The 14,580-nt window shown below is 51.0% G+C and overlaps 51 non-coding genes across 51 annotated transcripts; 4 read left to right on the plus strand and 47 right to left on the minus strand.

The window, feature by feature from the left end:
- Positions 1–564: 564 nt before the first annotated feature.
- trnaq-cug (transfer RNA glutamine (anticodon CUG)) lies at positions 565–636 on the minus strand. The gene has a single exon. It is a non-coding gene; the product is annotated as a tRNA-Gln (tRNA).
- Positions 637–750: 114 nt separating this feature from the next.
- On the minus strand, positions 751–822 carry trnaq-uug (transfer RNA glutamine (anticodon UUG)). The gene has a single exon. It is a non-coding gene; the product is annotated as a tRNA-Gln (tRNA).
- Positions 823–958: 136 nt separating this feature from the next.
- On the minus strand, positions 959–1,031 carry trnaf-gaa (transfer RNA phenylalanine (anticodon GAA)). Its single transcript has one exon. It is a non-coding gene; the product is annotated as a tRNA-Phe (tRNA).
- Positions 1,032–1,127: 96 nt separating this feature from the next.
- On the minus strand, positions 1,128–1,201 carry trnai-aau (transfer RNA isoleucine (anticodon AAU)). Its single transcript has one exon. It is a non-coding gene; the product is annotated as a tRNA-Ile (tRNA).
- Positions 1,202–1,298: 97 nt separating this feature from the next.
- On the minus strand, positions 1,299–1,370 carry trnap-ugg (transfer RNA proline (anticodon UGG)). Its single transcript has one exon. It is a non-coding gene; the product is annotated as a tRNA-Pro (tRNA).
- A 525-nt stretch (positions 1,371–1,895) lies between these two features.
- trnaa-agc (transfer RNA alanine (anticodon AGC)) lies at positions 1,896–1,968 on the plus strand. The gene has a single exon. It is a non-coding gene; the product is annotated as a tRNA-Ala (tRNA).
- A 154-nt stretch (positions 1,969–2,122) lies between these two features.
- trnaq-cug (transfer RNA glutamine (anticodon CUG)) lies at positions 2,123–2,194 on the minus strand. The gene has a single exon. It is a non-coding gene; the product is annotated as a tRNA-Gln (tRNA).
- Positions 2,195–2,308: 114 nt separating this feature from the next.
- Positions 2,309–2,380, minus strand: trnaq-uug (transfer RNA glutamine (anticodon UUG)). The gene has a single exon. It is a non-coding gene; the product is annotated as a tRNA-Gln (tRNA).
- A 136-nt stretch (positions 2,381–2,516) lies between these two features.
- trnaf-gaa (transfer RNA phenylalanine (anticodon GAA)) lies at positions 2,517–2,589 on the minus strand. The gene has a single exon. It is a non-coding gene; the product is annotated as a tRNA-Phe (tRNA).
- Positions 2,590–2,685: 96 nt separating this feature from the next.
- trnai-aau (transfer RNA isoleucine (anticodon AAU)) lies at positions 2,686–2,759 on the minus strand. The gene has a single exon. It is a non-coding gene; the product is annotated as a tRNA-Ile (tRNA).
- Positions 2,760–2,856: 97 nt separating this feature from the next.
- trnap-ugg (transfer RNA proline (anticodon UGG)) lies at positions 2,857–2,929 on the minus strand. The gene has a single exon. It is a non-coding gene; the product is annotated as a tRNA-Pro (tRNA).
- A 756-nt stretch (positions 2,930–3,685) lies between these two features.
- Positions 3,686–3,757, minus strand: trnaq-cug (transfer RNA glutamine (anticodon CUG)). Its single transcript has one exon. It is a non-coding gene; the product is annotated as a tRNA-Gln (tRNA).
- Positions 3,758–3,871: 114 nt separating this feature from the next.
- Positions 3,872–3,943, minus strand: trnaq-uug (transfer RNA glutamine (anticodon UUG)). The gene has a single exon. It is a non-coding gene; the product is annotated as a tRNA-Gln (tRNA).
- Positions 3,944–4,079: 136 nt separating this feature from the next.
- trnaf-gaa (transfer RNA phenylalanine (anticodon GAA)) lies at positions 4,080–4,152 on the minus strand. The gene has a single exon. It is a non-coding gene; the product is annotated as a tRNA-Phe (tRNA).
- A 96-nt stretch (positions 4,153–4,248) lies between these two features.
- On the minus strand, positions 4,249–4,322 carry trnai-aau (transfer RNA isoleucine (anticodon AAU)). The gene has a single exon. It is a non-coding gene; the product is annotated as a tRNA-Ile (tRNA).
- Positions 4,323–4,419: 97 nt separating this feature from the next.
- trnaq-uug (transfer RNA glutamine (anticodon UUG)) lies at positions 4,420–4,491 on the minus strand. The gene has a single exon. It is a non-coding gene; the product is annotated as a tRNA-Gln (tRNA).
- A 643-nt stretch (positions 4,492–5,134) lies between these two features.
- On the minus strand, positions 5,135–5,206 carry trnaq-cug (transfer RNA glutamine (anticodon CUG)). The gene has a single exon. It is a non-coding gene; the product is annotated as a tRNA-Gln (tRNA).
- A 114-nt stretch (positions 5,207–5,320) lies between these two features.
- trnaq-uug (transfer RNA glutamine (anticodon UUG)) lies at positions 5,321–5,392 on the minus strand. Its single transcript has one exon. It is a non-coding gene; the product is annotated as a tRNA-Gln (tRNA).
- Positions 5,393–5,528: 136 nt separating this feature from the next.
- Positions 5,529–5,601, minus strand: trnaf-gaa (transfer RNA phenylalanine (anticodon GAA)). The gene has a single exon. It is a non-coding gene; the product is annotated as a tRNA-Phe (tRNA).
- Positions 5,602–5,697: 96 nt separating this feature from the next.
- trnai-aau (transfer RNA isoleucine (anticodon AAU)) lies at positions 5,698–5,771 on the minus strand. Its single transcript has one exon. It is a non-coding gene; the product is annotated as a tRNA-Ile (tRNA).
- A 97-nt stretch (positions 5,772–5,868) lies between these two features.
- trnap-ugg (transfer RNA proline (anticodon UGG)) lies at positions 5,869–5,940 on the minus strand. The gene has a single exon. It is a non-coding gene; the product is annotated as a tRNA-Pro (tRNA).
- Positions 5,941–6,583: 643 nt separating this feature from the next.
- Positions 6,584–6,655, minus strand: trnaq-cug (transfer RNA glutamine (anticodon CUG)). The gene has a single exon. It is a non-coding gene; the product is annotated as a tRNA-Gln (tRNA).
- Positions 6,656–6,769: 114 nt separating this feature from the next.
- Positions 6,770–6,841, minus strand: trnaq-uug (transfer RNA glutamine (anticodon UUG)). Its single transcript has one exon. It is a non-coding gene; the product is annotated as a tRNA-Gln (tRNA).
- A 136-nt stretch (positions 6,842–6,977) lies between these two features.
- trnaf-gaa (transfer RNA phenylalanine (anticodon GAA)) lies at positions 6,978–7,050 on the minus strand. Its single transcript has one exon. It is a non-coding gene; the product is annotated as a tRNA-Phe (tRNA).
- Positions 7,051–7,146: 96 nt separating this feature from the next.
- Positions 7,147–7,219, minus strand: trnai-aau (transfer RNA isoleucine (anticodon AAU)). Its single transcript has one exon. It is a non-coding gene; the product is annotated as a tRNA-Ile (tRNA).
- Positions 7,220–7,316: 97 nt separating this feature from the next.
- On the minus strand, positions 7,317–7,388 carry trnap-ugg (transfer RNA proline (anticodon UGG)). Its single transcript has one exon. It is a non-coding gene; the product is annotated as a tRNA-Pro (tRNA).
- A 759-nt stretch (positions 7,389–8,147) lies between these two features.
- Positions 8,148–8,219, minus strand: trnaq-cug (transfer RNA glutamine (anticodon CUG)). Its single transcript has one exon. It is a non-coding gene; the product is annotated as a tRNA-Gln (tRNA).
- A 114-nt stretch (positions 8,220–8,333) lies between these two features.
- On the minus strand, positions 8,334–8,405 carry trnaq-uug (transfer RNA glutamine (anticodon UUG)). The gene has a single exon. It is a non-coding gene; the product is annotated as a tRNA-Gln (tRNA).
- Positions 8,406–8,541: 136 nt separating this feature from the next.
- On the minus strand, positions 8,542–8,614 carry trnaf-gaa (transfer RNA phenylalanine (anticodon GAA)). Its single transcript has one exon. It is a non-coding gene; the product is annotated as a tRNA-Phe (tRNA).
- Positions 8,615–8,710: 96 nt separating this feature from the next.
- Positions 8,711–8,784, minus strand: trnai-aau (transfer RNA isoleucine (anticodon AAU)). The gene has a single exon. It is a non-coding gene; the product is annotated as a tRNA-Ile (tRNA).
- Positions 8,785–8,881: 97 nt separating this feature from the next.
- Positions 8,882–8,953, minus strand: trnap-ugg (transfer RNA proline (anticodon UGG)). The gene has a single exon. It is a non-coding gene; the product is annotated as a tRNA-Pro (tRNA).
- Positions 8,954–9,478: 525 nt separating this feature from the next.
- On the plus strand, positions 9,479–9,551 carry trnaa-agc (transfer RNA alanine (anticodon AGC)). Its single transcript has one exon. It is a non-coding gene; the product is annotated as a tRNA-Ala (tRNA).
- A 154-nt stretch (positions 9,552–9,705) lies between these two features.
- trnaq-cug (transfer RNA glutamine (anticodon CUG)) lies at positions 9,706–9,777 on the minus strand. The gene has a single exon. It is a non-coding gene; the product is annotated as a tRNA-Gln (tRNA).
- A 114-nt stretch (positions 9,778–9,891) lies between these two features.
- trnaq-uug (transfer RNA glutamine (anticodon UUG)) lies at positions 9,892–9,963 on the minus strand. Its single transcript has one exon. It is a non-coding gene; the product is annotated as a tRNA-Gln (tRNA).
- Positions 9,964–10,099: 136 nt separating this feature from the next.
- trnaf-gaa (transfer RNA phenylalanine (anticodon GAA)) lies at positions 10,100–10,172 on the minus strand. Its single transcript has one exon. It is a non-coding gene; the product is annotated as a tRNA-Phe (tRNA).
- A 96-nt stretch (positions 10,173–10,268) lies between these two features.
- On the minus strand, positions 10,269–10,342 carry trnai-aau (transfer RNA isoleucine (anticodon AAU)). Its single transcript has one exon. It is a non-coding gene; the product is annotated as a tRNA-Ile (tRNA).
- Positions 10,343–10,439: 97 nt separating this feature from the next.
- Positions 10,440–10,511, minus strand: trnap-ugg (transfer RNA proline (anticodon UGG)). Its single transcript has one exon. It is a non-coding gene; the product is annotated as a tRNA-Pro (tRNA).
- A 525-nt stretch (positions 10,512–11,036) lies between these two features.
- Positions 11,037–11,109, plus strand: trnaa-agc (transfer RNA alanine (anticodon AGC)). The gene has a single exon. It is a non-coding gene; the product is annotated as a tRNA-Ala (tRNA).
- A 154-nt stretch (positions 11,110–11,263) lies between these two features.
- On the minus strand, positions 11,264–11,335 carry trnaq-cug (transfer RNA glutamine (anticodon CUG)). Its single transcript has one exon. It is a non-coding gene; the product is annotated as a tRNA-Gln (tRNA).
- A 114-nt stretch (positions 11,336–11,449) lies between these two features.
- On the minus strand, positions 11,450–11,521 carry trnaq-uug (transfer RNA glutamine (anticodon UUG)). The gene has a single exon. It is a non-coding gene; the product is annotated as a tRNA-Gln (tRNA).
- Positions 11,522–11,657: 136 nt separating this feature from the next.
- On the minus strand, positions 11,658–11,730 carry trnaf-gaa (transfer RNA phenylalanine (anticodon GAA)). The gene has a single exon. It is a non-coding gene; the product is annotated as a tRNA-Phe (tRNA).
- A 96-nt stretch (positions 11,731–11,826) lies between these two features.
- Positions 11,827–11,900, minus strand: trnai-aau (transfer RNA isoleucine (anticodon AAU)). The gene has a single exon. It is a non-coding gene; the product is annotated as a tRNA-Ile (tRNA).
- A 97-nt stretch (positions 11,901–11,997) lies between these two features.
- On the minus strand, positions 11,998–12,070 carry trnap-ugg (transfer RNA proline (anticodon UGG)). Its single transcript has one exon. It is a non-coding gene; the product is annotated as a tRNA-Pro (tRNA).
- A 529-nt stretch (positions 12,071–12,599) lies between these two features.
- trnaa-agc (transfer RNA alanine (anticodon AGC)) lies at positions 12,600–12,672 on the plus strand. Its single transcript has one exon. It is a non-coding gene; the product is annotated as a tRNA-Ala (tRNA).
- A 154-nt stretch (positions 12,673–12,826) lies between these two features.
- Positions 12,827–12,898, minus strand: trnaq-cug (transfer RNA glutamine (anticodon CUG)). The gene has a single exon. It is a non-coding gene; the product is annotated as a tRNA-Gln (tRNA).
- Positions 12,899–13,012: 114 nt separating this feature from the next.
- trnaq-uug (transfer RNA glutamine (anticodon UUG)) lies at positions 13,013–13,084 on the minus strand. The gene has a single exon. It is a non-coding gene; the product is annotated as a tRNA-Gln (tRNA).
- A 136-nt stretch (positions 13,085–13,220) lies between these two features.
- trnaf-gaa (transfer RNA phenylalanine (anticodon GAA)) lies at positions 13,221–13,293 on the minus strand. Its single transcript has one exon. It is a non-coding gene; the product is annotated as a tRNA-Phe (tRNA).
- Positions 13,294–13,389: 96 nt separating this feature from the next.
- On the minus strand, positions 13,390–13,463 carry trnai-aau (transfer RNA isoleucine (anticodon AAU)). The gene has a single exon. It is a non-coding gene; the product is annotated as a tRNA-Ile (tRNA).
- A 97-nt stretch (positions 13,464–13,560) lies between these two features.
- trnaq-uug (transfer RNA glutamine (anticodon UUG)) lies at positions 13,561–13,632 on the minus strand. Its single transcript has one exon. It is a non-coding gene; the product is annotated as a tRNA-Gln (tRNA).
- Positions 13,633–14,275: 643 nt separating this feature from the next.
- On the minus strand, positions 14,276–14,347 carry trnaq-cug (transfer RNA glutamine (anticodon CUG)). Its single transcript has one exon. It is a non-coding gene; the product is annotated as a tRNA-Gln (tRNA).
- A 114-nt stretch (positions 14,348–14,461) lies between these two features.
- On the minus strand, positions 14,462–14,533 carry trnaq-uug (transfer RNA glutamine (anticodon UUG)). The gene has a single exon. It is a non-coding gene; the product is annotated as a tRNA-Gln (tRNA).
- Between the last annotated feature and the right edge of the window lie 47 nt (positions 14,534–14,580).

Raw genomic sequence — 14,580 nt, forward strand, 5'->3', positions numbered from 1 at the left:
CTGATACAGGATCACAATCTTGTGAAAGCCAAGTGGATCGTTTGTAATAAAGCAACAACAACAACAAGAAAGCCCAAAAAACAACATTAAAAACACTGAATGAAACAAGCAAGCATTAGAAGAAATGAGTCTAAAAACAAACAAGTTGGCGGCGATCATAATAACCAATAGCAAAGAAGACAAATAGCAACAACAAAAGAAAGAAAAAATTAACTTCAATGGAAGAAATGACACACCTCGAGACAAGGTCAAAGGCAAAGGAATGAAAGTGGGCCTTTGAATGGATTCAATAATGGTGATGGACCTAACAGGGAGAAGATTCTGACTTCTGCGGCCAGGGGAATTAGCTCAAATGGTAGAGCGCTCACTTAGCATGCGAGAGGTAGCGGGATCGATGCCCGCATTCTCCAAAGGGCACCTGACCTTTTACGAGCACGTCCCCAAGGAGACAGACTGCGCTTTTTGCGGTGCGAAACGTACCCTCGCAGTTGCGTGAGCCTATGGGGCCCACTGCTGTCAAAAGGATTTCTCAGAACAGGCCCTGCGCACATTCGTGGCAAAAGCAGGTCCCACCGAGATTTGAACTCGGATCGCTGGATTCAGAGTCCAGAGTGCTAATCATTACACCATGGAACCTTGACGAGAGAGGCCGCTGCTCAGAGGAAAGCAAAGAAGAAGTCGCTTACGGCTCACCAGCAACAAAAATAAAGTTGAGCCTTTTTTGTTTTTATCTGCCGCAAGAAGGCACGTAGGTTCCACCGAGATTTGAACTCGGATCGCTGGATTCAAAGTCCAGAGTGCTAACCGTTACACCATGGAACCACGAGCGCCTCTTTGACAGCTGACCTGGAGGTAGATAGTGTTGCGGCTAGGGGGAACCAGTCAGAGCGAGGGGTTGTATCCCAGTGAGTTTTGGTCACTGGCCACCCTCGACCAAAAGACAAAAGAAAGCTGCATCTGCCGAAACCCGGGATTGAACCAGGGACCTTTAGATCTTCAGTCTAACGCTCTCCCAAATGAGCTATTTCAGCCACATCCCCCTAGGGTTTGGTCTGCAGGGGTTTACGTGACACCACCCGTCGCTTTGAGAGAAGAGCAGAGACGAGCTAACAGAGAACAAAAGACGTTGGCCCGTACGGGGATCGAACCCGCGACCTTGGCGTTATTAGCACCACGCTCTAACCAACTGAGCTAACCGGCCTGGCTCCGGACAGACGTCTGCCCAATTTCCCCAAAATTTGCTGACTGCTCGTGGGCCCCTTAGCAGGCAGAAAAGCTTCAGGACCAAGCCTGACCACGGGCTCGTCCGGGATTTGAACCCGGGACCTCTCGCACCCAAAGCGAGAATCATACCCCTAGACCAACGAGCCACGCTCACGCAGCTGGCGCACCGCCGCCTGCCCTCGAGCGACGCTCTTCACGTGGCTTTGAATGCAGGGAGCATCCGGAAGTCTGCGCTTGTGGCAAAAAGCACCTCGATTTCTGAGAAACTTGTTTCTGCCCTGCTCTACTCACCCTGTTACGGTCCTCAGGGGTGCAGACTTACTTGACCGCAACAGTCACTTCTGATACAGGATCACAATCTTGTGAAAGCCAAGTGGATCGTTTGTAATAAAGCAACAACAACAAGAAAGCCCAAAAAACAACATTAAAAACACTGAATGAAACAAGCAAGCATTAGAAGAAATGAGTCTAAAAACAAACAAGTTGGCGGCGATCATAATAACCAAAAGCAAAGAAGACAAATAGCAACAACAAAAGAAAGAAAAAATTAACTGCAATGGAAGAAATGACACACCTCGAGACAAGGTCAAAGGCAAAGGAATGAAAGTGGGCCTTTGAATGGATTCAATAATGGTGGTGGACCTAACAGGGAGAAGATTCTGCTGTGGCCAGGGGAATTAGCTCAAATGGTAGAGTGCTCGCTTAGCATGCGAGAGGTAGCGGGATCGATGCCCGCATTCTCCAAAGGGCTCCTGCCCTTTTACGCGCACGTCCCCAAGGAGACAGACTGCGCTTTTTGCGGTGCGAAACGTACCCTCGCAGTTGCGTGAGCCTTTGGGTCCCACTGCTGTCAAAAGGATTTCTCAGAACGGGCCCTGCGCACATTCGTGGCAAAAGCAGGTCCCACCGAGATTTGAACTCGGATCGCTGGATTCAGAGTCCAGAGTGCTAACCATTACACCATGGAACCTTGACGAGAGAGGCCGCTGCTCAGAGGAAAGCAAAGAAGAAGTCGCTTACGGCTCACCAGCAACAAAAATAAAGTTGAGCCTTTTTTGTTTTTATCTGCCGCAAGAAGGCACGTAGGTTCCACCAAGATTTGAACTCGGATCGCTGGATTCAAAGTCCAGAGTGCTAACCGTTACACCATGGAACCACGAGCGCCTCTTTGACAGCTGACCTGGAGGTAGATAGTGTTGCGGCTAGGGGGAACCAGTCAGAGCGAGGGGTTGTATCCCAGTGAGTTTTGGTCACTGGCCACCCTCGACCAAAAGACAAAAGAAAGCTGCATCTGCCGAAACCCGGGATTGAACCAGGGACCTTTAGATCTTCAGTCTAACGCTCTCCCAACTGAGCTATTTCGGCCACATCCCCCTAGGGTTTGGTCTGCAGGGGTTTACGTGACACCACCCGTCGCTTTGAGAGAAGAGCAGAGACGAGCTAACAGAGAACAAAAGACGTTGGCCCGTACGGGGATCGAACCCGCGACCTTGGCGTTATTAGCACCACGCTCTAACCAACTGAGCTAACCGGCCTGGCTCCGGCCAGACGTCTGCCCAATTTCCCCAAAATTTACTGACTGCTCGTGGGCCCCTTAGCAGGCAGAAAAGCTTCAGGACCAAGCCTGACCACGGGCTCGTCCGGGATTTTGAACCCGGGACCTCTCGCACCCAAAGCGAGAATCATACCCCTAGACCAACGAGCCACGCTCACGCAGCTGGCGCACCGCCGCCTGCCCTCGAGCGACGCTCTTCACGTGGCTTTGAATGCAGGGAGCATCCGGAAGTCTGCGCTTGTGGCAAAAAGCACCTCGATTTCTGAGAAACGTGTTTCTGCCCTGCTCTACTCACCCTGTTACCGTCCTCAGGGGTGCAGACTTACTTGACCGCAACAGTCACTTCTGATACAGGATCACAATCTTGTGAAAGCCAAGTGGATCGTTTGTAATAAAGCAACAACAACAAGAAAGCCCAAAAAACAACATTAAAAACACTGAATGAAACAAGCAAGCATTAGAAGAAATGAGTCTAAAAACAAACAAGTTGGCGGCGATCATAATAACCAAAAGCAAAGAAGACAAATAGCAACAACAAAAGAAAGAAAAAATTAACTGCAATGGAAGAAATGACACACCTCGAGACAAGGTCAAAGGCAAAGGAATGAAAGTGGGCCTTTGAATGGATTCAATAATGGTGGTGGACCTAACAGGGAGAAGATTCTGCCTTCTGCGGCCAGGGGAATTAGCTCAAATGGTAGAGCGCTCGCTTAGCATGCGAGAGGTAGCGGGATCGATGCCTGCATTCTCCAAAGGGCTCCTGACCTTTTACGAGCACGTCCCCAAGGAGACAGACTGCGCTTTTTGCGGTGCGAAACGTACCCTCGCAGTTGCGTGAGCCTTTGGGGCCCACTGCTGTCAAAAGGATTTCTCAGAACGGGCCCTGCGCACATTCGTGGCAAAAGCAGGTCCCACCGAGATTTGAACTCTGATCGCTGGATTCAGAGTCCAGAGTGCTAATCATTACACCATGGAACCTTGACGAGAGAGGCCGCTGCTCAGAGGAAAGCAAAGAAGAAGTCGCTTACGGCTCACCAGCAACAAAAATAAAGTTGAGCCTTTTTTGTTTTTATCTGCCGCAAGAAGGCACGTAGGTTCCACCGAGATTTGAACTCGGATCGCTGGATTCAAAGTCCAGAGTGCTAACCGTTACACCATGGAACCACGAGCGCCTCTTTGACAGCTGACCTGGAGGTAGATAGTGTTGCGGCTAGGGGGAACCAGTCAGAGCGAGGGGTTGTATCCCAGTGAGTTTTGGTCACTGGCCACCCTCGACCAAAAGACAAAAGAAAGCTGCATCTGCCGAAACCCGGGATTGAACCAGGGACCTTTAGATCTTCAGTCTAACGCTCTCCCAACTGAGCTATTTCGGCCACATCCCCCTAGGGTTTGGTCTGCAGGGGTTTACGTGACACCACCCGTCGCTTTGAGAGAAGAGCAGAGACGAGCTAACAGAGAACAAAAGACGTTGGCCCGTACGGGGATCGAACCCGCGACCTTGGCGTTATTAGCACCACGCTCTAACCAACTGAGCTAACCGGCCTGGCTCCGGCCAGACGTCTGCCCAATTTCCCCAAAATTTGCTGACTGCTCGTGGGCCCCTTAGCAGGCAGAAAAGCTTCAGGACCAAGCCTGACCACGGGCTCGTCCGGGATTTGAACCCGGGACCTCTCGCAACAAAAGCGAGAATCATACCCCTAGACCAACGAGCCACACTCACGCAGCTGGCGCACCGCCGCCTGCCCTCGAGCGACGCTCTTCACGTGGCTTTGAATGCAGGGAGCATCCGGAAGTCTGCGCTTGTGGCAAAAAGCACCTCGATTTCTGAGAAACTTGTTTCTGCCCTGCTCTACTCACCCTGTTACGGTCCTCAGGGGTGCAGACTTACTTGACCGCAACAGTCACTTCTGATACAGGATCACAATCTTGTGAAAGCCAAGTGGATCGTTTGTAATAAAGCAACAACAACAAGAAAGCCCAAAAAACAACATTAAAAACACTGAATGAAACAAGCAAGCATTAGAAGAAATGAGTCTAAAAACAAACAAGTTGGCGGCGATCATAATAACCAAAAGCAAAGAAGACAAATAGCAACAACAAAAGAAAGAAAAAATTAACTGCATCTCCAGGGGAATTAGCTCAAATGGTAGAGCGCTCGCTTAGCATGCGAGAGGTAGCGGGATGGATGCCCGCATTCTCCAAAGGGCTCCTGCCCTTTTACGCGCACGTCCCCAAGGAGACAGACTGCGCTTTTTGCGGTGCGAAACGTACCCTCGCAGTTGCGTGAGCCTTTGGGGCCCACTGCTGTCAAAAGAATTTCTCAGAACGGGCCCTGCGCACATTCGTGGCAAAAGCAGGTCCCACCGAGATTTGAACTCGGATCGCTGGATTCAGAGTCCAGAGTGCTAACCATTACACCATGGAACCTTGACGAGAGAGGCCGCTGCTCAGAGGAAAACAAAGAAGAAGTCGCTTACGGCTCACCAGCAACAAAAATGAAGTTGAGCTTTTTTTGTTTTTATCTGCCGCAAGAAGGCACGTAGGTTCCACCGAGATTTGAACTCGGATCGCTGGATTCAAAGTCCAGAGTGCTAACCGTTACACCATGGAACCACGAGCGCCTCTTTGACAGCTGACCTGGAGGTAGATAGTGTTGCGGCTAGGGGGAACCAGTCAGAGCGAGGGGTTGTATCCCAGTGAGTTTTGGTCACTGGCCACCCTCGACCAAAAGACAAAAGAAAGCTGCATCTGCCGAAACGCGGGATTGAACCAGGGACCTTTAGATCTTCAGTCTAACGCTCTCCCAACTGAGCTATTTCGGCCACATCCCCCTAGGGTTTGGTCTGCAGGGGTTTACGTGACACCACCCGTCGCTTTGAGAGAAGAGCAGAGACGAGCTAACAGAGAACAAAAGACGTTGGCCCGTACGGGGATCGAACCCGCGACCTTGGCGTTATTAGCACCACGCTCTAACCAACTGAGCTAACCGGCCTGGCTCCGGCCAGACGTCTGCCCAATTTCCCCAAAGTTTGCTGACTGCTCGTGGGCCCCTTAGCAGGCAGAAAAGCTTCAGGACCAAGCCTGACCACGGGCTCGTCCGGGATTTGAACCCGGGACCTCTCGCACCCAAAGCGAGAATCATACCCCTAGACCAACGAGCCACGCTCACGCAGCTGGCGCACCGCCGCCTGCCCTCGAGCGACGCTCTTCACGTGGCTTTGAATGCAGGGAGCATCCGGAAGTCTGCGCTTGTGGCAAAAAGCACCTCGATTTCTGAGAAACTTGTTTCTGCCCTGCTCTACTCACCCTGTTACGGTCCTCAGGGGTGCAGACTTACTTGACCGCAACAGTCACTTCTGATACAGGATCACAATCTTGTGAAAGCCAAGTGGATCGTTTGTAATAAAGCAACAACAACAAGAAAGCCCAAAAAACAACATTAAAAACACTGAATGAAACAAGCAAGCATTAGAAGAAATGAGTCTAAAAACAAACAAGTTGGCGGCGATCATAATAACCAAAAGCAAAGAAGACAAACAGCAACAACAAAAGAAAGAAAAAATTAACTGCATCTCCAGGGGAATTAGCTCAAATGGTAGAGCGCTCGCTTAGCATGCGAGAGGTAGCGGGATGGATGCCCGCATTCTCCAAAGGGCTCCTGCCCTTTTACGCGCACGTCCCCAAGGAGACAGACTGCGCTTTTTGCGGTGCGAAACGTACCCTCGCAGTTGCGTGAGCCTTTGGGGCCCACTGCTGTCAAAAGAATTTCTCAGAACGGGCCCTGCGCACATTCGTGGCAAAAGCAGGTCCAACCGAGATTTGAACTCGGATCGCTGGATTCAGAGTCCAGAGTGCTAACCATTACACCATGGAACCTTGACGAGAGAGGCCACTGCTCAGAGGAAAGCAAAGAAGAAGTCGCTTACGGCTCACCAGCAACAAAAATAAAGTTGAGCCTTTTTTGTTTTTATCTGCCGCAAGAAGGCACGTAGGTTCCACCGAGATTTGAACTCGGATCGCTGGATTCAAAGTCCAGAGTGCTAACCGTTACACCATGGAACCACGAGCGCCTCTTTGACAGCTGACCTGGAGGTAGATAGTGTTGCGGCTAGGGGGAACCAGTCAGAGCGAGGGGTTGTATCCCAGTGAGTTTTGGTCACTGGCCACCCTCGACCAAAAGACAAAAGAAAGCTGCATCTGCCGAAACCCGGGATTGAACCAGGGACCTTTAGATCTTCAGTCTAACGCTCTCCCAACTGAGCTATTTCGGCCACATCCACCTAGGGTTTGGTCTGCAGGGGTTTACGTGACACCACCCGTCGCTTTGAGAGAAGAGCAGAGACGAGCTAACAGAGAACAAAAGACGTTGGCCCGTACGGGATCGAACCCGCGACCTTGGCGCTATTAGCACCACGCTCTAACCAACTGAGCTAACCGGCCTGGCTCCGGCCAGACATCTGCCCAATTTCCCCAAAGTTTGCAGACTGCTCGTGGGCCCCTTAGCAGGCAGAAAAGCTTCAGGACCAAGCCTGACCACGGGCTCGTCCGGGATTTGAACCCGGGACCTCTCGCACCCAAAGCGAGAATCATACCCCTAGACCAACGAGCCACGCTCACGCAGCTGGCGCACCGCCGCCTGCCCTCGAGCGACGCTCTTCACGTGGCTTTGAATGCAGGGAGCATCCGGAAGTCTGCGCTTGTGGCAAAAAGCACCTCGATTTCTGAGAAACTTGTTTCTGCCCTGCTCTACTCACCCTGTTACGGTCCTCAGGTTTGCAGACTTACTTGACCGCAACAGTCACTTCTGATACAGGATCACAATCTTGTGAAAGCCAAGTGGATCGTTTGTAATAAAGCAACAACAACAACAAGAAAGCCCAAAAAACAACATTAAAAACACTGAATGAAACAAGCAAGCATTAGAAGAAATGAGTCTAAAAACAAACAAGTTGGCGGCGATCATAATAACCAATAGCAAAGAAGACAAATAGCAACAACAAAAGAAAGAAAAAATTAACTTCAATGGAAGAAATGACACACCTCGAGACAAGGTCAAAGGCAAAGGAATGAAAGTGGGCCTTTGAATGGATTCAATAATGGTGATGGACCTAACAGGGAGAAGATTCTGACTTCTGCGGCCAGGGGAATTAGCTCAAATGGTAGAGCGCTCACTTAGCATGCGAGAGGTAGCGGGATCGATGCCCGCATTCTCCAAAGGGCACCTGACCTTTTACGAGCACGTCCCCAAGGAGACAGACTGCGCTTTTTGCGGTGCGAAACGTACCCTCGCAGTTGCGTGAGCCTATGGGGCCCACTGCTGTCAAAAGGATTTCTCAGAACAGGCCCTGCGCACATTCGTGGCAAAAGCAGGTCCCACCGAGATTTGAACTCGGATCGCTGGATTCAGAGTCCAGAGTGCTAATCATTACACCATGGAACCTTGACGAGAGAGGCCGCTGCTCAGAGGAAAGCAAAGAAGAAGTCGCTTACGGCTCACCAGCAACAAAAATAAAGTTGAGCCTTTTTTGTTTTTATCTGCCGCAAGAAGGCACGTAGGTTCCACCGAGATTTGAACTCGGATCGCTGGATTCAAAGTCCAGAGTGCTAACCGTTACACCATGGAACCACGAGCGCCTCTTTGACAGCTGACCTGGAGGTAGATAGTGTTGCGGCTAGGGGGAACCAGTCAGAGCGAGGGGTTGTATCCCAGTGAGTTTTGGTCACTGGCCACCCTCGACCAAAAGACAAAAGAAAGCTGCATCTGCCGAAACCCGGGATTGAACCAGGGACCTTTAGATCTTCAGTCTAACGCTCTCCCAACTGAGCTATTTCGGCCACATCCCCCTAGGGTTTGGTCTGCAGGGGTTTATGTGACACCACCCGTCGCTTTGAGAGAAGAGCAGAGACGAGCTAACAGAGAACAAAAGACGTTGGCCCGTACGGGGATCGAACCCGCGACCTTGGCGTTATTAGCACCACGCTCTAACCAACTGAGCTAACCGGCCTGGCTCCGGACAGACGTCTGCCCAATTTCTCCAAAATTTGCTGACTGCTCGTGGGCCCCTTAGCAGGCAGAAAAGCTTCAGGACCAAGCCTGAACACGGGCTCGTCCGGGATTTGAACTCGGGACCTCTCGCACCCAAAGCGAGAATCATACCCCTAGACCAACGAGCCACGCTCACGCAGCTGGCGCACCGCCGCCTGCCCTCGAGCGACGCTCTTCACGTGGCTTTGAATGCAGGGAGCATCCGGAAGTCTGCGCTTGTGGCAAAAAGCACCTCGATTTCTGAGAAACTTGTTTCTGCCCTGCTCTACTCACCCTGTTACGGTCCTCAGGGGTGCAGACTTACTTGACCGCAACAGTCACTTCTGATACAGGATCACAATCTTGTGAAAGCCAAGTGGATCGTTTGTAATAAAGCAACAACAACAAGAAAGCCCAAAAAACAACATTAAAAACACTGAATGAAACAAGCAAGCATTAGAAGAAATGAGTCTAAAAACAAACAAGTTGGCGGCGATCATAATAACCAAAAGCAAAGAAGACAAATAGCAACAACAAAAGAAAGAAAAAATTAACTGCAATGGAAGAAATGACACACCTCGAGACAAGGTCAAAGGCAAAGGAATGAAAGTGGGCCTTTGAATGGATTCAATAATGGTGGTGGACCTAACAGGGAGAAGATTCTGCTGTGGCCAGGGGAATTAGCTCAAATGGTAGAGTGCTCGCTTAGCATGCGAGAGGTAGCGGGATCGATGCCCGCATTCTCCAAAGGGCTCCTGCCCTTTTACGCGCACGTCCCCAAGGAGACAGACTGCGCTTTTTGCGGTGCGAAACGTACCCTCGCAGTTGCGTGAGCCTTTGGGTCCCACTGCTGTCAAAAGGATTTCTCAGAACGGGCCCTGCGCACATTCGTGGCAAAAGCAGGTCCCACCGAGATTTGAACTCGGATCGCTGGATTCAGAGTCCAGAGTGCTAACCATTACACCATGGAACCTTGACGAGAGAGGCCGCTGCTCAGAGGAAAGCAAAGAAGAAGTCGCTTACGGCTCACCAGCAACAAAAATAAAGTTGAGCCTTTTTTGTTTTTATCTGCCGCAAGAAGGCACGTAGGTTCCACCGAGATTTGAACTCGGATCGCTGGATTCAAAGTCCAGAGTGCTAACCGTTACACCATGGAACCACGAGCGCCTCTTTGACAGCTGACCTGGAGGTAGATAGTGTTGCGGCTAGGGGGAACCAGTCAGAGCGAGGGGTTGTATCCCAGTGAGTTTTGGTCACTGGCCACCCTCGACCAAAAGACAAAAGAAAGCTGCATCTGCCGAAACCCGGGATTGAACCAGGGACCTTTAGATCTTCAGTCTAACGCTCTCCCAACTGAGCTATTTCGGCCACATCCCCCTAGGGTTTGGTCTGCAGGGGTTTACGTGACACCACCCGTCGCTTTGAGAGAAGAGCAGAGACGAGCTAACAGAGAACAAAAGACGTTGGCCCGTACGGGGATCGAACCCGCGACCTTGGCGTTATTAGCACCACGCTCTAACCAACTGAGCTAACCGGCCTGGCTCCGGACAGACGTCTGCCCAATTTCTCCAAAATTTGCTGACTGCTCGTGGGCCCCTTAGCAGGCAGAAAAGCTTCAGGACCAAGCCTGAACACGGGCTCGTCCGGGATTTGAACTCGGGACCTCTCGCACCCAAAGCGAGAATCATACCCCTAGACCAACGAGCCACGCTCACGCAGCTGGCGCACCGCCGCCTGCCCTCGAGCGACGCTCTTCACGTGGCTTTGAATGCAGGGAGCATCCGGAAGTCTGCGCTTGTGGCAAAAAGCACCTCGATTTCTGAGAAACTTGTTTCTGCCCTGCTCTACTCACCCTGTTACGGTCCTCAGGGGTGCAGACTTACTTGACCGCAACAGTCACTTCTGATACAGGATCACAATCTTGTGAAAGCCAAGTGGATCGTTTGTAATAAAGCAACAACAACAAGAAAGCCCAAAAAACAACATTAAAAACACTGAATGAAACAAGCAAGCATTAGAAGAAATGAGTCTAAAAACAAACAAGTTGGCGGCGATCATAATAACCAAAAGCAAAGAAGACAAATAGCAACAACAAAAGAAAGAAAAAATTAACTGCAATGGAAGAAATGACACACCTCGAGACAAGGTCAAAGGCAAAGGAATGAAAGTGGGCCTTTGAATGGATTCAATAATGGTGGTGGACCTAACAGGGAGAAGATTCTGCTGTGGCCAGGGGAATTAGCTCAAATGGTAGAGTGCTCGCTTAGCATGCGAGAGGTAGCGGGATCGATGCCCGCATTCTCCAAAGGGCTCCTGCCCTTTTACGCGCACGTCCCCAAGGAGACAGACTGCGCTTTTTGCGGTGCGAAACGTACCCTCGCAGTTGCGTGAGCCTTTGGGTCCCACTGCTGTCAAAAGGATTTCTCAGAACGGGCCCTGCGCACATTCGTGGCAAAAGCAGGTCCCACCGAGATTTGAACTCGGATCGCTGGATTCAGAGTCCAGAGTGCTAACCATTACACCATGGAACCTTGACGAGAGAGGCCGCTGCTCAGAGGAAAGCAAAGAAGAAGTCGCTTACGGCTCACCAGCAACAAAAATAAAGTTGAGCCTTTTTTGTTTTTATCTGCCGCAAGAAGGCACGTAGGTTCCACCGAGATTTGAACTCGGATCGCTGGATTCAAAGTCCAGAGTGCTAACCGTTACACCATGGAACCACGAGCGCCTCTTTGACAGCTGACCTGGAGGTAGATAGTGTTGCGGCTAGGGGGAACCAGTCAGAGCGAGGGGTTGTATCCCAGTGAGTTTTGGTCACTGGCCACCCTCGACCAAAAGACAAAAGAAAGCTGCATCTGCCGAAACCCGGGATTGAACCAGGGACCTTTAGATCTTCAGTCTAACGCTCTCCCAACTGAGCTATTTCGGCCACATCCCCCTAGGGTTTGGTCTGCAGGGGTTTACGTGACACCACCCGTCGCTTTGAGAGAAGAGCAGAGACGAGCTAACAGAGAACAAAAGACGTTGGCCCGTACGGGGATCGAACCCGCGACCTTGGCGTTATTAGCACCACGCTCTAACCAACTGAGCTAACCGGCCTGGCTCCGGCCAGACATCTGCCCAATTTCCCCAAAATTTACTGACTGCTCGTGGGCCCCTTAGCAGGCAGAAAAGCTTCAGGACCAAGCCTGACCACGGGCTCGTCCGGGATTTTGAACCCGGGACCTCTCGCACCCAAAGCGAGAATCATACCCCTAGACCAACGAGCCACGCTCACGCAGCTGGCGCACCGCCGCCTGCCCTCGAGCGACGCTCTTCACGTGGCTTTGAATGCAGGGAGCATCCGGAAGTCTGCGCTTGTGGCAAAAAGCACCTCGATTTCTGAGAAACGTGTTTCTGCCCTGCTCTACTCACCCTGTTACCGTCCTCAGGGGTGCAGACTTACTTGACCGCAACAGTCACTTCTGATACAGGATCACAATCTTGTGAAAGCCAAGTGGATCGTTTGTAATAAAGCAACAACAACAAGAAAGCCCAAAAAACAACATTAAAAACACTGAATGAAACAAGCAAGCATTAGAAGAAATGAGTCTAAAAACAAACAAGTTGGCGGCGATCATAATAACCAAAAGCAAAGAAGACAAATAGCAACAACAAAAGAAAGAAAAAATTAACTGCAATGGAAGAAATGACACACCTCGAGACAAGGTCAAAGGCAAAGGAATGAAAGTGGGCCTTTGAATGGATTCAATAATGGTGGTGGACCTAACAGGGAGAAGATTCTGCCTTCTGCGGCCAGGGGAATTAGCTCAAATGGTAGAGCGCTCGCTTAGCATGCGAGAGGTAGCGGGATCGATGCCCGCATTCTCCAAAGGGCTCCTGACCTTTTACGAGCACGTCCCCAAGGAGACAGACTGCGCTTTTTGCGGTGCGAAACGTACCCTCGCAGTTGCGTGAGCCTTTGGGGCCCACTGCTGTCAAAAGGATTTCTCAGAACGGGCCCTGCGCACATTCGTGGCAAAAGCAGGTCCCACCGAGATTTGAACTCTGATCGCTGGATTCAGAGTCCAGAGTGCTAATCATTACACCATGGAACCTTGACGAGAGAGGCCGCTGCTCAGAGGAAAGCAAAGAAGAAGTCGCTTACGGCTCACCAGCAACAAAAATAAAGTTGAGCCTTTTTTGTTTTTATCTGCCGCAAGAAGGCACGTAGGTTCCACCGAGATTTGAACTCGGATCGCTGGATTCAAAGTCCAGAGTGCTAACCGTTACACCATGGAACCACGAGCGCCTCTTTGACAGCTGACCTGGAGGTAGATAGTGTTGCGGCTAGGGGGAACCAGTCAGAGCGAGGGGTTGTATCCCAGTGAGTTTTGGTCACTGGCCACCCTCGACCAAAAGACAAAAGAAAGCTGCATCTGCCGAAACCCGGGATTGAACCAGGGACCTTTAGATCTTCAGTCTAACGCTCTCCCAACTGAGCTATTTCGGCCACATCCCCCTAGGGTTTGGTCTGCAGGGGTTTACGTGACACCACCCGTCGCTTTGAGAGAAGAGCAGAGACGAGCTAACAGAGAACAAAAGACGTTGGCCCGTACGGGGATCGAACCCGCGACCTTGGCGTTATTAGCACCACGCTCTAACCAACTGAGCTAACCGGCCTGGCTCCGGCCAGACGTCTGCCCAATTTCCCCAAAATTTGCTGACTGCTCGTGGGCCCCTTAGCAGGCAGAAAAGCTTCAGGACCAAGCCTGACCACGGGCTCGTCCGGGATTTGAACCCGGGACCTCTCGCAACAAAAGCGAGAATCATACCCCTAGACCAACGAGCCACACTCACGCAGCTGGCGCACCGCCGCCTGCCCTCGAGCGACGCTCTTCACGTGGCTTTGAATGCAGGGAGCATCCGGAAGTCTGCGCTTGTGGCAAAAAGCACCTCGATTTCTGAGAAACTTGTTTCTGCCCTGCTCTACTCACCCTGTTACGGTCCTCAGGGGTGCAGACTTACTTGACCGCAACAGTCACTTCTGATACAGGATCACAATCTTGTGAAAGCCAAGTGGATCGTTTGTAATAAAGCAACAACAACAAGAAAGCCCAAAAAACAACATTAAAAACACTGAATGAAACAAGCAAGCATTAGAAGAAATGAGTCTAAAAACAAACAAGTTGGCGGCGATCATAATAACCAAAAGCAAAGAAGACAAATAGCAACAACAAAAGAAAGAAAAAATTAACTGCATCTCCAGGGGAATTAGCTCAAATGGTAGAGCGCTCGCTTAGCATGCGAGAGGTAGCGGGATGGATGCCCGCATTCTCCAAAGGGCTCCTGCCCTTTTACGCGCACGTCCCCAAGGAGACAGACTGCGCTTTTTGCGGTGCGAAACGTACCCTCGCAGTTGCGTGAGCCTTTGGGGCCCACTGCTGTCAAAAGAATTTCTCAGAACGGGCCCTGCGCACATTCGTGGCAAAAGCAGGTCCCACCGAGATTTGAACTCGGATCGCTGGATTCAGAGTCCAGAGTGCTAACCATTACACCATGGAACCTTGACGAGAGAGGCCGCTGCTCAGAGGAAAACAAAGAAGAAGTCGCTTACGGCTCACCAGCAACAAAAATGAAGTTGAGCTTTTTTTGTTTTTATCTGCCGCAAGAAGGCACGTAGGTTCCACCGAGATTTGAACTCGGATCGCTGGATTCAAAGTCCAGAGTGCTAACCGTTACACCATGGAACCACGAGCGCCTCTTTGACAGCTGACCTGGAGGTAGATAGTGTTGCGGC

The sequence above is a fragment of the Garra rufa genome, chromosome 21 (assembly GCF_049309525.1).
Source record: "Garra rufa chromosome 21, GarRuf1.0, whole genome shotgun sequence".
Classification (NCBI taxonomy): Eukaryota; Metazoa; Chordata; class Actinopteri; order Cypriniformes; family Cyprinidae; genus Garra; species Garra rufa.